Source organism: Pelodiscus sinensis, chromosome 1 (genome assembly GCF_052426305.1).
Source record: "Pelodiscus sinensis isolate ZL-2025 chromosome 1, ASM5242630v1, whole genome shotgun sequence".
NCBI lineage: Eukaryota > Metazoa > Chordata > Testudines > Trionychidae > Pelodiscus > Pelodiscus sinensis.
The window spans coordinates 112752725-112763877 of record NC_143052.1 but is presented as its reverse complement, the minus strand read 5'-3'; positions in this window follow the sequence as shown (position 1 = coordinate 112763877).

Genomic DNA, 11153 nt, shown 5'->3' with positions numbered 1-11153 from the left:
TTGATAACAAATGCAGGGAGGAGCAAGCCTCTTGTGACAAAAGTGGAACAGTATTCCCTCAAAGGCTATGTCTAGACTGCAAGCCTCTTTCGAAAGAGAGCGTCTAGACTGCACGCGGAATTTCGAAAAAGCGGCTTGCTTTTTCGAAAGAAAGCACCCAGTGAGTCTGGATGCTCTCTTTCTAAAAAGCCTGTTTGCTTTCAAGAACGCCTTCTTTCGAAAGAGCACTTTCGAAAGAAGGCGTTCTTCCTCGTGGAATTAGGTTTACCACCGTCGAAAGAAAAGCCGCATTCTTTCGATTTAATTTCGAAAGAACGCAGCTGCAGTCTAGACGCAGGTGAAGTTTTTTCGAAAAAACCCCTGAGTCTGGACACAGCCTAAGATTCTCCATATATATACATATATATATTATGTTATGGAAGAAAGAATACTAAAACAGCCCTTTCCCAGTCACAAAGAATAAAAAGAGCTATTAAATCAGCACTTTCACCCATGCATCTTTATTATTATGATTGACCCTAAGTGCTAATGTACTGTATTTGTCCTGCAATGTGCTTATTCTCTGACCTTGAAAGGACAGAAGGACGATCTGAAATTCAGCCTGGGGAAGGAATGGGTTGGCTTAGGAATCCTCTTGGAGAATGGAGGTCAGTAAGCAGCACCTATGAAGTGCAGCCCAAAAAGGGAGCACTACCAATTGGTAAGGGCCTGAGAGGGAGACTTCAAGCCAGTGGAAAAGAATAGGGAAGCCAAGGAATGAAATGTCATCTGAGGAACTGTAGCAGGCACCAGTTTCAATTCCAGCACGGTGGGGAACAGCTGAATGATTGTGATTCCCACCTCACAGGATGAGAAGGGCCGTAGCTATCGTCGAGAGCCACCAGCCCAACACATATCAGCCTTAAAGACTTTAGAATACCTGTTTAATTAGGATAGTATGCTTGACAGATGTAGCTCTTCTATAGGAATATTTGGTGTGGGGGGGAGCACAGGCCATCCAGACCAAAAGAGTTATTGGGATCAGTAGCTGTTGTTCCAACTGTTAACCGTGTTATGTCTAATGTTATTTACCTAGCTCAGGGTATGTCTAGACCACACCTCTCTGTTGACAGAGAGATGTAGATTAGGCACGTCAAAATTGCTAATGAAGCAGGGATTGAAATATCCCGTGCTTCATTAGCATAAACATAGCTGCCGCTTTTTTTCGAAACAGGTTTTTTGAAAAAAAACAGCCGTCTAGACACGGATCTGTCGAAAATAACCCCTTTTTTCGACAGGTCCTGTATACCTCATTTTTTGAGGAATATGGGATCTGTCAAAAAAGGGTTTATTTTTGACAGAGCTGCATATAGACTGCCTTTTTTTAAAAAATTTTTTTGGAAAAAACTCAGTTTAGAAAAAAAACGGTGGCCGTGTTTATGTTAACGAAGCACGGGATATTTAAATCCCTGCTTCATTAGCAATTTCGATGTGCTTGATTTCCATCCTTCTGTCCACAGAAGGATGCAGTCTAGATGTAGTCTCAATGATCAAGTAACTCCTTTAAATGAAAGATTTACCAGTTTCATTAACCTATGTCTTTTAAATGAGCATAAAGGTCCTATTTAGTGTCTCCCTTCTAGGCACCGTCCTTGGGTGCATGTCCACAAAGCAAATCACTTGACAAATTTGACTCTCATAAATTACACTACTTTTGATACTCTACTATCATAAAAAGAGAAGAGCGTCTACAAAATTGTGTTTTTTCTCATGCATAAATTATAGTTGATAGATTTATTTTTTAAAAATCCCCCAAAATCACAGGGTTCACACTGCGCAAGTTAAACTTCAGCCTGAAATAAACAATTATGTCCAAGTTATAGCAGCTTAATTTTACAGCTGATATTATATGTCATGAGTTACCCAATACTGATCCTTCCCCCTTCCACAGACACATGCTAATGCCAAAATAACTGTTTTTTGTTTTGTTTACTGTTTCTTGTAATTGAATATCTGGAACCCGTGGGTGAGTCAGCCAGAAATTAAGCAATGGAATTAGCATGGTTTGGTACTTCTGTATCGGAGAGTATGTCTACACTACCCTCCTAGTTCGAACTAGGAGGGTAATGTAGGCATACCGCACTTGCAAATGAAGCCCGGGATTTGAATTTCATTTGCATAAGCGGGGCTCCACCATTTTTAAATCCCCGCTCGTTCGAACCCTGTGCTGCGCGGCTACACGCGGCACGAACTAGGTAGTTCGAACTAGGCTTCCTAGTTCGAACTACCGTTACTCCTCATTCCACGAGTAACCATTACTCCACGAGGAGTAACGGTAGTTGGAACTAGGAAGCCTAGTTCGAACTACCTAGTTCGTGCCGCGTGTAGCCGCGCGGCACGGTGTTCGAACGAGCGGGGATTTAAAAATGGCGGAGCCCCGCTTATGCAAATGAAGCCCGGGAAATTCAAATCCCAGGCTTCATTTGCAAGTGCGGTATGCCTACATTACCCCGCTAGTTCGAACTAGCGGGGTAGTGTAGACATACCCAGAGGCAGTAACAGGGGGTGACAGGCAGCTCCCTGGGAGCTGGTGCGTGCCTGAAGCCAGTTTTTGAACTGGCTCCCCACACGTACCAGAAGCCCGTGTACTTTTCACCACCCCAGCTAGTCTTGCAATTATTGCAAGAAACTTAAGTTTGTCTATATCACTCTCTTCATTGTCCACACTCTCTGTTCTCTAGAAGTGAAGTCTTTATATCCTAAAACATAAAGTCCTTCTTGAAAAAATAGCTTATGATGATGGTTTCAGGGAAGACAAAAAATAACATGTTTATAGTACAATATTTTGAGAAGAAATTCGTCCTGTTCCCATCTGGTAATCTGTTTATATTCTGATTCATCTGGATTGATAGCCTTGTAGATTTAATCATTGCTGATAAAAGAATAGATCCTCTTTACACTACTTTAAGCTATCCACTAAGAGCCTGATCCAAAGCCCATTGGAATCAATGGAATTATTTTCATTGACTTCTATAGGCTTTAATTCAGACTCTAAATTTCCAAATATTTTAGACTGTCTCACATAAAAAAGCATAATGAATTCTGTAAAAAAGAACCAGAAATTATTGTCACTGATGTTTTTATTCCTACATTAAAAGGTGATAGAGGAAAAAACCTAATGGTCATTGTTTTATGGTTTGCATTTTACATTGCCTCTCCACATAATGTCTTATCTAAGACTTTTTTTTTGCGCATGTACACAAACATTATATATTAAGCCCAAGTGTACAATTAATGATTCAAAGCTAACTCAAGTACATCAGGCAATTCAACAGTAGTTATGACAAGTTAATCTATAAACAATCTTGATTTACTATATTGAAACCGGGGTAGGCTTTTTAAACTCAAATATATAGTTTCTGAAAAGTATTTAACTTAGATTAGCCACACCTTCACTTGAGTGGAAGGATATACATGTATACAATTCCTTGTACAAATAAATTATCTGATACAGTTTGAAAATTTGCAATAACTAGAATCTGGAGAACCAGAAACTTCAGTTCAAGTTCAAGGTATTTTTAATTCAGTTGAGCTGTCCTGCTACAGCTGAGAAGAAAGTTAATGAATTATTTATATTAAATAACTCTTAGGTGTTATGTGTAGGGAGGACTCATAGTGAATGCCCTAGTGCAAACACATGTACCTAGGCGTGTAACAATTAGGGGTGGAATTGGGCCTTACATGTCATCTATTCAGCTGCCACTGTGTGGCAGGATTGATTTAAATAAATCAAATTCCGCTCTATGTTCAAGTAGCACAAATCCACAATAAATGGCTGCGACTGAGTTACTCTGGATTTAAAGACATATAACTCTTGTGTAGCACATGTAACCCATTTCTCTCTATATATAAAACAACTTTTCCTGCGGGACGACAAAGGGACGTACGTCATCATGTCACTCTGCGTCCCACCTGCCTCAGCTCTCCCTCCCTCCCCTTTCCCCAGTTCTCAGGAGCTGGGCTGCTGTGCTCTAGCCTCCCTCCTCCCAGTACTGGGGGGAGGGGGGGCGGGGTTCAGCCCCAGCCTCCTCTGGCGCTGGAGGGAGAGAGCCAGGGCTGGTGAAGCCTCAGCCCAGTCCCTCTCTTCTCTAGCTGTCGGGGCAAGAGAGTCAGCACTGGTGCGGCCTTGGCCCTCCTCTGGGTCCAGGGAGATGGTGGGGGAGAACGAAGGCAGGTGCAGCCTCAGCCCTGCCCCACTGCCAGGGGGAGAGAGATGGGGCTGGTGCAGCCTCAGCCCTCCCCAGCATCCTGGGTGCAGGGGAAAGCCAGGGCTGGCACGGCCAGGAGGGAGGAGGGCAGAGCTGGGCCTGGTGAGTTGGGCTGGCCAGGGGTTGAGGAGAGCTAGGTAGCTGGGGGGAGAGGGAGCAGTCCAGAGCTACCATGCCTTGGCCTGGCCCTCCCCGGCAGTCAGGAGGTGGGCTGGGGCTGCCTACCCCCCGAGTGAGGGGGGTTGGTGAGCACAGTGAGCAGGAGGCACAGCCCCCAGTAAACTTCTATATAATTCCTTCCCTTGGCACCATTCAGCAGCTACTGGGCGCAATAAAAGAGTCAGTCTTCTGCATCCTAAGATTCTTGCGAAGAAGTCTGAATCTGAATTCAAAATTGTTAGCCTACCTTTTTGTCTATACATGGTGGAAACAAATTACCAGTTTCTGGAGAAACTTGGGTCTAAATCTGGAGCTGAATTTAGTGTTTGGACCATATGTGTTTTAAATCTAATTCCAGCTGCATCCAAAACACATTATTCTAGGTCAGTGGTCACCAAACAATAGCCCGGGATCTACCAGTAGATCTTGAAGCCTGTGACAGGTGATCCTGACTGGTTTGGACAGGCCGCAATCAAGTGCTGGCACTCGAGTTGCCCCTCCACCCACTGTCATGATGCTCTTACCCTCTACCTTGGAGCTGCCCCCCTGGGAGCCTCCTGCTTGCTGTGCAGAGTGTGGGAGAGAGAAGAAGGGGGCGCTGATGTCAGGGTGTCCCTCCTCTTCCAACTTCCATACCCGGTCCGTGCCAATCTAGACATGCTTTTGCGCAAGAAAGCCCCGATTGCCATTTTTGCAATTGGGACTTTTTTGCACAAAACAAATCTGAGCTGTCTACACTGGCCCTTTTGCTCAAAAGCTTTTGCGCAAAAGGACTTTTGCCCAAACGGGAGCAGCATAGTATTTCCGCAAGAAGCACTGATTTCTTACATGAGATCGTCAGTGTTCTTGCGGAAATTCAAGTGGCCAGTGTAGACAGCTGGCAACTTGCCAGTCTAGACACAGCCAGAAAGAAAGGGAAGAGGGGGAGCTTGGCAATGCAAATCTCTGTCACTCTCACACACTGTGTGTGCGTCTGTCATTCTCACAAACACACGCTGTCCTTCACTCTTATCTCCTGACTCAACACATACATGGGGCGGTGCTGTTACTTCTTTTAGTGCTTGCAAAGTGGGTCAGCTTTGGAGTTTGACTGGTCGGTGCATTTCGTAATTTTCATTTCTCTCTTACGCTTAAATGTAATTCTTTGAGTAGTGAGTTCTAAAATGCTTAACCTGTCCTGGCTGGAGTCATTATCCCTGTGGTAATTGCTGCTCCTAGAAGTGGCTGGCATGTCTCTGCAGCCCCTGAGAAAGGTAGAGCAGGGGGTCTTCCACATGCTGTCCCTTGCCAGCACACACCGCTCCTGCAGCTCCCATTGATAAATAACAGGGATCCATGACCAGTAGAAGCTATGGGCTCAGTACCTGTAGATGAGGGGCAGCACAAGGTGCCATGGAGACACTGCTGTACATGCCAGCTGCTTTCAGGAGTGGTGCAGGGCCAGGCAGGAGTAAGACTGCCTTAACCCCACTGCTCCACCACCCGGAAGCCATCTCAGTTAAATGGTGCCCAGCCAGAGCCTGCTTCCTGAACCCCTGTCCCAGCCCTGGACCTCCTCCTGTCCCCAACCTCCTGACCCAGACGTGAGTCCCTCTGCACTCAACCTCCTTCCCAGAGCTTGCACCCTGAAACCTCTCCTGAGCCCCAAACCCCCACCCTGGGCTAAGCCTGGAGCTCCTTCCACACTCCAAACCCCTTGGCCCAAGACCAGAACCTGCACACCAACCCCTTACCCCAGCCTGGTGAAAATGAGTGAGGATGGGGAGGAAAAGGCGTGGAGCAAGGGCAGGGCCTCAGAGAAGGAGCAGGAAGGAAATGGGATAAGGGTGTTTGGGTTTGAGGTAGATCTTACATTGCACTTACATTGAAAAAGTAAGATTAAAGATTTAAAAGGCTGGAGACCACTGTTCTAGGTTCAATATCTACTAAGAATAAGGATCTCCTGCATCATCCCTCTACTTTATTTGTCTCCAGACAGCTATAGGTATGACCCAATTCAGCTGTGTTTTCTCCAAGCTTTATATAATGTTTGTATGATGATTATATTTCTCATTTTTTTTTATTCATTTACTAGCAGACATACCTGGTGTTTCGGGTTCTTAAGTATAGTGATGTTTGGGGGTTGCTTTTGTAAATTAAAAGGAAAATGTGCATGGCTATGATTACTTAGAGCAGGGGATTGGAAGAGGGGGCTCGGATGTGGGGGGTGGGCCTCAGGCATGCAGTGGGGGTGCAGGAGTGAAGGCTGGGAGTGGGAGGCGCAGGGCTCAGGGCAGAGACTGGGAGGCCAGAGAGCTTACTGCGACTGCTAAGGTGACGCTGTTGTGTTGGCAGCTCATCCCGGGGGCCAGGGCTGCAGTCTCCAGCCAGCGGCTCCTCTGGCAGGGCCAGGACTGCAATCCCTGGTTGGCAGCTCCTCCCAGGAGGCTGAGGCTGTATGGGCTGGCCCCAGCCTGCAGCTTGACTGGGGGAGGCTCGGCTCGGAGGGATGGCTCCGGCTTCCAGCGTTTTCCCCATGGCCTGAAGCCTGTATGGGGGGGAGGGGAGAGGTGAGGCTCCATTCCTAGCCTGAAGTGCCCCCCTGTGTGTTCAGGGGGGCAGTCAGGGGGGCAACCTTGACCTCTAGGGTCCCCCTGCAGCCTGCAGGATGCCAGAAAGTGAGTGCGAGGGTTCTGGGGCCGGCCCCAGCCTCCAGTGGCCCTCTTCCCCTCCCGCCCATGGCCTGCAGCCTGTCCGGGGGGGACTGCAGCCAAGGGCCAGGAGGGGGGGGAAGGGCTTGGGGCAGGGGGACTAGTTAACGGTGTGCTTGCAGGCAAGACGGCAGAACCCCAGCCCTGCTGGCCACTCCCTTGGTGGTACAGCTGCCCCCAGTGGATACTCCGTAGGATAGCTCTCTCCCGCGGGCTCACTGCCCCCAGTGGCAAGTCTCATATTGCATCCCTCTGAGCAGCAGCCCCTCCCTATCCCTGTTATGGAAAACAGTCTTTTTCCTCGGGCTTCTGCTTCTCCTTAGTACAACTAAAGCCTGACCTTGCTTGAAGTCAGAAGAGAAAGCTGCATGCCAAATTTGGAGATCCTAGCTTTTACCGTTTAGGAGGTGTTCCTGAACAAACACACTTGCCGACAGATGCACTCTCATATATATATATATATATATATATACACACACAGAGAGAGAGAGAAACTTCCAAGTAAATACACGTATTGATTACAAACTCTGCTGCAATGTAATTTAATATTAATGAAGAACTATACAGTAGGGATTATTTTATTTATTATTTGTGTTAGACCTTGTCAAGGAGTAGAACCCCATTGTGCTAGGTGCCATTCACACACAAAACAAAAAGATAGCCCCTGCCTCATGAAGTAACAGGTGAATACAGAAGACAGAGAAGTACAAGGAAATAATGTACTCCCAAAGTTTGGAGGGCCATGGTCACTACTGCAAAGAAAAATTGAAGGATGGTGGTGAGAGTGAATGAATTCCTTCTACAGGGGTCGGAGGCATCCACCAGCAGGCTTGGTCTGGCATCTGGGAGGTATGCTAGCCCAGTGTTTCTCAACCTTTTTTTTTATAAAGTACCCCTTTTCAAAAAAAAAATAAGTACTCCCTTTTTAAAAAACAAAATTACAAATAACCCCACCACCTACAGTTTTCAGACACACACAGTTTTTTTCTACCATTGCAACACATTTGTTTAAACAGCTGCATCGTAGCCAGGCGGGCAATGACAGTTTTGGGTGTAAAAAGTACAAAAATAATAAAGCGCTGTAAAACTTACAACAAAAATTCAGTTTTCTCTAAATTTCAGTTGTGTTGACATACCCCCCCAGACTTCTCTCGAGTACTCCTAAGAGTACTTGTACCACTGGTTGAGAAACACTGTGCTAACCTAGCAAGGTGGCTTTAAACTAGGTTCATCGGGGCAAGATGTAAAAGCTCACAGGGTAGTGAAAAACACAGAGACCTTTACGAAAGGTCGGAATCTGAGGGAAACATGGGAAATTGCACAATAAACAAAGGAGAGTCAAGAAAATATAGTGGAGAAATCTAATAAACATCTTAGATGTCTGTATTGTAATCCAAGTATGGGGAATAAACAGGAAGAAATGAAATACTAGTGAATAATCACAAATCCTGCATAACTGGCATCACAGAAACTTAGTGAGAAAATGTATACCAATATTCCAGGTGTGTGAAAATGTACAGCTAGTTCAGGAAGGACAGGCCTGGAAAAAAGAGAGGAATTGTTATCTTTTTTATCAAAGATGTATATACTTCTATTGAGGAAAAAATGCAAGTCAGACCTGTTGCTAGTATTAAGATAAGAATAAAAGGGGTAAAAAACAAAGGTGATGTCATGGTAGGGTCTCCTATAGACCACATGACCAGGAAGAAGGGATAAATGAGACATTTTTAAACAACTAACAAAATTGTCCAAAACACAGGACTAAGTGATGATGGGGGACTTCAATGAGCCAGACCTCTGTTAGGAATATAATATTACAGGGCATAAATTATTCAGCAAGTTCTTGGAGACAACACATTATTACAGACCGTGGAGAAAATGACTCTGGGAGAGACTCTTCTGGATTTGATGCTGACAAAGTAGGAGGAAATAGTTGAGAATCTGAAGGTGAAAGGCAGCTTGTGTAAAAGTGAGTATGAAATGGGAGAGCTCATGATTCCAAGGAATAGTACATTCCAAGTAATAGTAGAAGGGTAAACAGCACAATAAGACAATGGACTTCAGCAGACAGAGTTTAGTACTCAGAAAATTGTTTAGAAAGAGCATATGGTAAGCAAGGCCGTGTCCAGACTCAGGGTTTTTTTCGGGAAAAGTAGCCTTTTCCCGAAAAAACTTCCCCTGCGTCCAGACTCAAGCTGCGTTCTTTCGAAATTATTTCGAAAGAACGCGGCTTTTCTTTCGATGGCGGTAAACCTCGTTTCACGAGGAAGAACGCCTTCTTTCGAAAGTTCCTCTTTCGAAAGAAGGCGTTCTTCAATGTAAATAGGGCTTCTTCAAAAGAGAGCATCCAGACTCGCTGGGTGCTCTCTTTCGAAAAAGCGGATTGCTCTTTCGAAAGATCCGCCTGCAGTCTAGACGCGATCTTTCAAAAGAGGCTCTTTCGAAAGATGCTTTCGAAAGAGCCTCTTTCGAAAGAAGCCTGCAGTCTAGACATAGCCCAAGTCTCTGAGGGGTGAAAAAAGAACTCAGGAGAGTTGGTAGATTTTTTTTAAAGACATTATTAAAGGCACCAGAGTAAACTGTACTAGTGCATAGGAAAGATAGGAAGTAGAGCAATAGGCTACCGTATTTTCCGGCGTATAAGGCGACTGGGTGTATAAGACGACCCCCAATCTTTTTAATTAAAAGATAGGGTTTCATCTTATACCCCAGCGCCCCTCCGCCTCCTTTGCTCCCGGTGTCCCTGGTCTGCTGGAGATGGTCCCCAGCAGACCAGAGGCACCGGGAGCAAAGCCGCCAGGAGCGCCTGGGCTGACCCCCCCCCGCCGGAGCCCCTCCGCGGCTTTGAAAGCCTCGGGGAAAGCCGGCGGCGGGGCATCCCAGGCGCGCATGGGCTGCCCCCCCGCTGGAGCCCCTCCGCGGCGGCGCGGAGGGGCTCCGGAGGGGGGGCAGCCCATGCGCGCCTGGGATGCCCCGCCGCCGGCTTCCCCCGAGGCTTTCAAAGCCGCGGAGGGGCTCCAGCGGGGGGGCAGCCCATGCGCGCCTGGGATGCCCCGCCGCCGGCTTCCCCCGAGGCTTTCAAAGCCGCGGAGGGGCTCCGGCGGGGGGGCAGCCCATGCGCGCCTGGGATGCCCCCCCGCCGGCTTCCCCCGAGGCTTTCAAAGCCGTGGAGGGGCTCCGGCGGCGGGGCATCCAGCGTACAAGACGACCCCCGATTTTTGGGGGATGTTTTTTAACTTCAGAGGTCGTCTTGTACGCCGGAATATACGGTACTTTATCTTAAGCAAGAGATATTCAGTGACCTAAAAATTGAGGAAACTAGGTCAAATTATAAAGGATGAATATTTAAAAAAAACATAAGCATGTAGGGATAAAATTAGAAAAGTAAAGGCACAAAAGGAAATAAAACTAGCTAGAGAAGAAAGCATTTTACAAATACCTGGAAAGCAAGAGGATGACTAACAACAAGTTAGTCCCATTTCTAAATGACTAGGGAAAGATAATAACAGGAAATGCACTAGTGGTGGGAGTATTTAAAGGCCTTTTCATTTGTTTTCTCCAAAAGATTAGCAATGATCAAGTGACTATCACAGATGACAGCAATGTTTTTAGTGCCCAGCCTGTGTCTGTAGACCCAGCCTCTGAAACTCTCTGCCGTGGGTTTTAAAATTCAGTGCGGACATAGGCTGAGTAGCTTGGGTGTACCACTGAAAGCTACCATTGAATCTTGTTTTCAATTTTGATAACTAAGTTTCTTATCTTTATTCCCGGAGCCAATAAATATGGGCCACTCAAATCTGTAATTCACAGGAACAAATAAATAGTAGGCAATTCTGTTGTACTATTTTCATATGCAATTTAATTTTTTTTTGTTCTGATGAGTTTGAAAATTCAGAAATATGTGATAAAACATTGTAGAACAAACACTTGTTAAAAGTTATAATAGTTTTCCTCAGTATATTTGTTGGAAATGCCTGCATCCCGTTGTAGAGTGGCTGTGAATTTGAATGGAGCTCTTTTCTCCATTTCTTGTGTCACATGGAAGCAATGTTAAGTC